This window comes from Cavia porcellus, unplaced genomic scaffold (genome assembly GCF_034190915.1).
Source record: "Cavia porcellus strain 051 isolate PalLab524CR breed Dunkin Hartley unplaced genomic scaffold, mCavPor4.1 scaffold_12, whole genome shotgun sequence".
Lineage (NCBI taxonomy): Eukaryota > Metazoa > Chordata > Mammalia > Rodentia > Caviidae > Cavia > Cavia porcellus.
The window spans coordinates 9456171-9462326 of NW_026947495.1; the positions used below are offsets into that span (position 1 = coordinate 9456171).

At 41.6% G+C, this 6156-nt stretch overlaps 1 pseudogene; it reads right to left on the minus strand.

The window, feature by feature from the left end:
• Nucleotides 1-1628: 1628 nt before the first annotated feature.
• Nucleotides 1629-1751, minus strand: LOC111754187 (small nucleolar RNA SNORA2/SNORA34 family; annotated as a pseudogene).
• Nucleotides 1752-6156: the final 4405 nt, after the last annotated feature.

Here is a 6156-nt window from a genome sequence, read left to right on the forward strand (position 1 = left end):
TCTCATTTTTTCTTGTTTCTATTTCTTTCTTTTCTACTTAATTGCTAGCATTACTTAATGCATTCTTTGGATTGGGCCTTAAAGAACTGTTAGCTTCATTTGCTCCTAGGATATTCTTGAGAATTTCTTTTAGTGTTGGTTTGGTGGTCATGGATTTCTTTAGGTTCTCTTTCCCATAGAAATATTTTATTTCTCCATCAAATTTGAACTATAATTTTGTAGGTCTAGATTAGAAGTTTTTTTTTTAAATAGAGCTTGAAATGTATTTCAAGCTCTCTTTTCTTTTAAGGTTTGAGAAGTCTGTTAAAGTTCTGTTAAAATTCTGATGGGTTTTTCTTTATAGGTGATTTGTTGCTTTTCCCTAACAGCCTTTACAATTTTGTTCTTTTCATCCATTTCTAGTATTTTCATTATTATGTGGCATAGAGATTTTTTTCTTATCAAGCCTGAGATTCTGTATGTCTTACTTATGTGTATGTTAAATTCTTTTTCCACGTCTGCAAAGTTTTTTGCTATTACTTCTTTTTTTAAAATTTTTTTTATTAGTGGAGAATGCAGGCAACTTTATTTTAAAGGGGGTAAAATTAAACACAACAAAACAGAACAAAATAGGACATAAGAAAGCAATATAAGAGATATCAATTTCAAAGCTTAGCTGAGATCTTCAACATCAATCATATTGTCTCTTGATTTCTTCCAAATAGTTGTCCATGTCTTTGCATACAGAAAATTCATACAAAACAACTTCGCAGAAAACTGATCTGAACAGAATGAGGAAGGCATTTTAGGTCTTCAAAACTAGACAATAGGGAAGTCACTAGTGGCTGTAGCAGAGTCTCTAATTCTCTTCAAAATAGCTGTCCATATTTTCATGTATATAGAAGTTCAACAAAATAAAACAGGCTAAAATAACACCATTAATTAAAACAAAGAAAAACAGGGATAAAAGTATTTGCCTATAAAGAGATGTAGAAAGAAATCCCTGCTATTTGCTACTTTGACTATGGTCACCTCTCAAGGGATGCCCAGATCACTGGCTCCCATTTGCTAACGGGGTGGGGGGAAAGATGTGATGTTTGATTCTCAGCCTGCACAATGGCTGGCTCACAGCCACTCACCAGGGGGGAAGGGGTTGCTTGGTTTCCTGGCACTCCAGTTTCTAGCATGGCGTGGGTCCCAGGAAATGCTGGAGACTCCCGTGCTGGGCCACTGTAGCCTGCTACTCTCATAGCCACTCACTGTGGGGGAGGGGTTGCTTGGTTTCCTGGCACTCCAGGTCCCACCATAGCGTGGGTCCCAGTAAACACCCGGAGACTCCCATCCTGGGCCACTGTAGCCTACCAAACTCACAGCCATTCACCAAGGGGGAGAGGAGTTGCTTGGTTTTCTGGTGTTCCAGGTCCTGGCAAGGTGTAGGTTCCAGTAAACCTTAGAGACTCCCATCCTGGGCCACCAGTGCCTGCCACACTCACAGCTGCTCACTAGAAGGGAGAAGTTGCTTAGTTTCCCGGCGCTCCAGGTCCCAGCATGGCATGGGTCCCAGTAAACACTGGTGGCTCCTGTCCTTGGCCGCTGCAGCCTGCCACACTTACAGCTGCTCACAGTGTGTGGGGGGGAAAGTTGCTTCAAGCTGTTTCTTTCTAATGAATTGACCATTTCACTACTCAAGTTCTAAAATGGCTAATAGACCATAGAAAGACCTGCTTGAAACCAACAGTGTCAGGAAGCTGCCAGCTTTGATTCAGGGCCATTTTTGCTATTACTTCTACAAGCAGTTTTTTTTTTTGAGTGCCTTTTGTTCAGTCTTCTAATTTTTTATTAATTCCAATTCCTCTTATATTAAGTTTCTTTGGGTCATTTAGCAATTAATGGATCAATTTTTTATGCCTTCTTGTTGCTTTTAAGATATTTCCCAGTAATTCATTGATTGTAACCCTGTCTTTTAGATATGACACCACTCTGTCCTCACAGTTTAGGTCTGCTGTCTATATATTCAATACTTTTAAAATTCTAGGTTTCTGTTTGGAACTTTTTTTATGGACTCCCATTTTTTTTTTCTATGCAGGGCATTCATGGTTTGCATCATTTTCTTTAGCTCACCTCTCATGAGGTGGACTTCGGTAAGTCAGATCACTAATTTATATTAGATGTTGGTGTGGTTCAACAGCTCAATCATATTACTGGACCAAATGTCATCTCCTTCAGGTCCATACCTTTTGAAGATTATACTTACTATATTGGTTACTTTTCTCTTGCTGCTGAGACAAAATACCTGATGCTCAACATTAAGAAAGGAAAGGTTTATTTAGCTCACAGCCTGTGAAGGTTTCATTCCATAATTAGCTGGCTCCAAGGCAGGATGGCACATGGCAGAGGAGCAAGTTCATAGTGGCAGAAAACAGTAAAAATAGCAAGAACAAAAATGGAGAAGTGCATGAAGACTCTTTCTGTTCCTTGTAGTATGTAGGCTACCTACCCTTGGCTAAGTGTAGCACTCACATCCATAATCCCAGCACTGGACCATGAACCAATTATAAATTCTAGATGTGTGCTCCAATGACTGCATGAGGCTTTGGGGGTAAATTCAGCATAAATTATGACATTCTGCCCTGGCCTCCCCAAAGACTGAAGTACATCCTTTATACAAAAGACATTTAGTTCATCTCCAAGGGTTGCCAAAGTCTTATCAGTGTCAGCATTGTTGAAAAGTCCAAGTCCCAAGTCTCCTCTGAGATATAAGGCAAACTCTTAGCTGTGAGCCCTTGCACAAATGAAAAATTAAACACTTCCAACATTCAGTGGCACAAGATAAACATTACCATTTCAAAGCCTACAAAAGGGATACAAAGGAAGTCTACCATCCAGCAGGGCCAACATTAAATTTTGTAGTTCCATGTGGAACATCCAAAGCAATCTGTGGCAAGTTATGTAATCCAAAAGACCTGTGTGGCTCTACCCCTATGGCACTTCTGGTGGTGTAGCACCCAGAGCTTTTTTCTTAGACCTACTCTGCTCAATCCTTGCAACCTTCCTCAGATGATTCACATATCTGGTTTTCCAAACTTCTGGGATCTCCATTGTACCTTTGGCTTCACTCTCACAGCTCCACACATTGCCCTCTCAGAGGCACACTCACTGCCTGTGCTCCTAAGCCTTTTTCTGAATTTGAGTAGAGCCTTTTTAACCTGATGATTGTATTCTGCATGCGCCTAAAACCGGTGCCACGTGGTTGCCAAGGTCTGCTGGCACTGGAGTAGTAGCCAGGTTTTCTTCTCTCTTAGTTATAGGCACCAAGTGCCTGAATTGCTGGGCACTCTGAATCCAGGCAATAAATTCTCTAGGCTGCTGCCCTTCTGGAACCTGATATGGCCACCCCTGCCATTCTGGAACATAGTGTGGCCTTGCCATCTTAAAACATGGTGCTCTGCAGCTTTCTCCTTACAGCAAAGTCTTTCACTTTTGCAGTTTTCAGGCTGAAAAAGGATGGAGACTTTCTGCTTCTTATGATGCCCCCAGGCCAACTTTTATATTGTCCTTTTCAGCAATTGAGATCTCCTTAGCTCTGTCTTTACAGTCCAGTTTTACTGGAGTTTCCTTTCTGGCCAAACTCACGGCATTTTAAATCATCCTGCTGGGCTCTTTGCTCTCAATACAGATCTGGCTAAAAGCCCCCAACAGCAGCCATGCTACTGCCTCAACATTTGACTGCCTTCATATTTTTTCTGTTAGTTTAATTAGTCTGTCACTCTTAATGTTAGTCTCAGGCAAAATCTGAACAAGTGCAAAATGAAGACAAACTTTCTGCCAAGCCATAATGCACATCATCTGGAGTCTAGAAGCCAATACAGTCCTTCTTTCCAGCAGAAACCATCCAAGCCTAATCTTTTCTGGTTTTCTGGTGTCTGAGCTCTGACCAGAATCTCCCATACAGAACAGTCTAAGGTATTCCAGCTCTACTCTCTCAGGTGACATCTCCTGACTTTGCAAACTCTTCCCACAAGCCATATCCAAAGACTCTTGAACCACTTGGTTAAGTATAGTCACAGAAATGACCCCATTCCTCTGGTAGCAAATCTGTCTTGATTACTTTTTTCTCATAGCTGAGAAAAAATATCTGAAACCCCAAGTTAAGGAAGGAAAAGTTTATTTAGCTCATGGTTTGTGGAGGTCTCAGTCCATAATCAGCTGGCTCCAGGGCAGGGTGTCATGGCAGAGGGGCAACAGTTCATGGCAGAAGACAGCAAAAACAACAAGACCAAAGAGGCAGGCATGTGAAGAAAAGAATCTTTCTGTTCCTTATGTTGTATATAGGCTACTTACCCTAGGGTGGGTGTAGCACTCATACCCATAATGCCAGCATTGGACCACAAATCAATCAGAAATTCTAGAAGCCTACCCTCATGACTCCATGAGGCTTTTGGGGGAGGCATCCAGACTCAATCCATAATACCCACCAAACCTGCCCTCCCACCACAGTATTCAGATTTTATATCCTCCTGGGCTGAGCCTCAGCCTATCAGAGGATCCCAGGAGACCTGTTTAGCTCTTATCCTCTCTAAGCCTGCCTCACCTGGATGATTCTCATTCAGTCTCTCTAATGGGCTTAACATTTCAGTCATGAAGTGAAACTCTACTCCTAGTTGTTGGTCTTGGGTTCAATCAGTTCAGTCTTTAGTTGTCACTTTTGTCACCCTGTGCAATAGAGAATGCAAGAGCAAAGTGGGCTAGGATTTAGTAGTCTAGTCATTCTCCTCTTGGTAAGGAATATGAGGCTTCTGTGCTACTGTCTCCCACATGGATCATGTGGTGCTGGAGGGCAGCATTGTTGTTGGTAGGGTGTGTGATTTTTTTTGGTCTTTTTGTTTTTATTGGTACTGGGGATTGAACTCACGACTGCCTGCTTGCAACGCAGGAGCTTATGCCACTGAGCTAAATCCCCAGCCCTGGTGTGTGATTTTTCTGTGCTTCTGCCTTATATGTAGGTCACCAGAGTGAAACCTTTAGGATATCAGGTTGGGTGTGAGAGTATATGGGAACTCTTTGTACTATCATCTTACTAATTTTTTTGTAAATCTAAAGCAATTATTATTATTGTTAATTTACATTTTTGATACTGGGGATTGAATTCATGACCTCCTACTTGCCAAGCAGGTACTAATGCTGCTGAGCTAAACCCCTGGCCCCTAATCTAAAAAACTATAAAATTAAAAATTGTTTTTAAAAACCCCCAATAAAGTCAGGTGCAGTAGCACATGCGTGTAACCTCAGCTCTCAGGAGGCTGAGGCAACAGAATCAGTGTGAGTTTAAGGCCGGTCTCTGGCTACACAGTGAGTTCAAGGCCAGGATGAACTACGTAGTGAGATGCTGTCTCAAATAACAAACAAAAAGAAAAGCAACAAAGGGAGCTGGGGATATAGCTTAATATTGTGACTGTGAGTTAGTCCCTAGTGCTGCCAAAACAAGTGAGCAAGGCAGCGGAGTGAGAACAAGAGTGGGGTGGTGCCAGAGACAGAGCTTCTCCTTCTTAGGTAAGAGGTCATGATATCAGGAACTGAGGTAGTCATTTTGTGATCCCAGAGATGACAATTTATAGCCTTAATCAACCTTGGAAACATTTATTAGACTTTCATTATGTCAAACAGTAAGAGCTTAAACAGTAAGAGAAAATAACTCTTACTGTTTAAGCTCTTTTGAGTCCATGACTTACTTATCTATATACTATTGTCAAATGTATCCCAAATGATATCCAATGCTCTGGTTTGGACTTTCATTGCTCAACTGTCTTAGTCATTTTACATATTGCTGGAACAAAGTATGTGACACCTACAACTGAAAAGCTCACATTTTAGAAGTTTCAGACCTTGTATGGTCAGCAGCTTGGTGACCTCTACAGAAGAAAGCTGCTTACTTCATGGGAGACAGAAAGCAGAGTGTGAAAGGAGAAAGCAGGAAGCAAGATACGGACTTCAAGGTCGTGCCCCAATGACCTGCCTTTTTGGCCAGTACACCCTCCCAGCACCTCCCTAACTCAATCACCTTCCATAATCCCTGCTCTGAGTGCATTAGGCTTTGGGTGACATCCATATACAAACCATAACAACCAATCTAGCTCTTTAACTTGCCTCAACTATCTCTTTTCTAATTTCCTGGTAGCT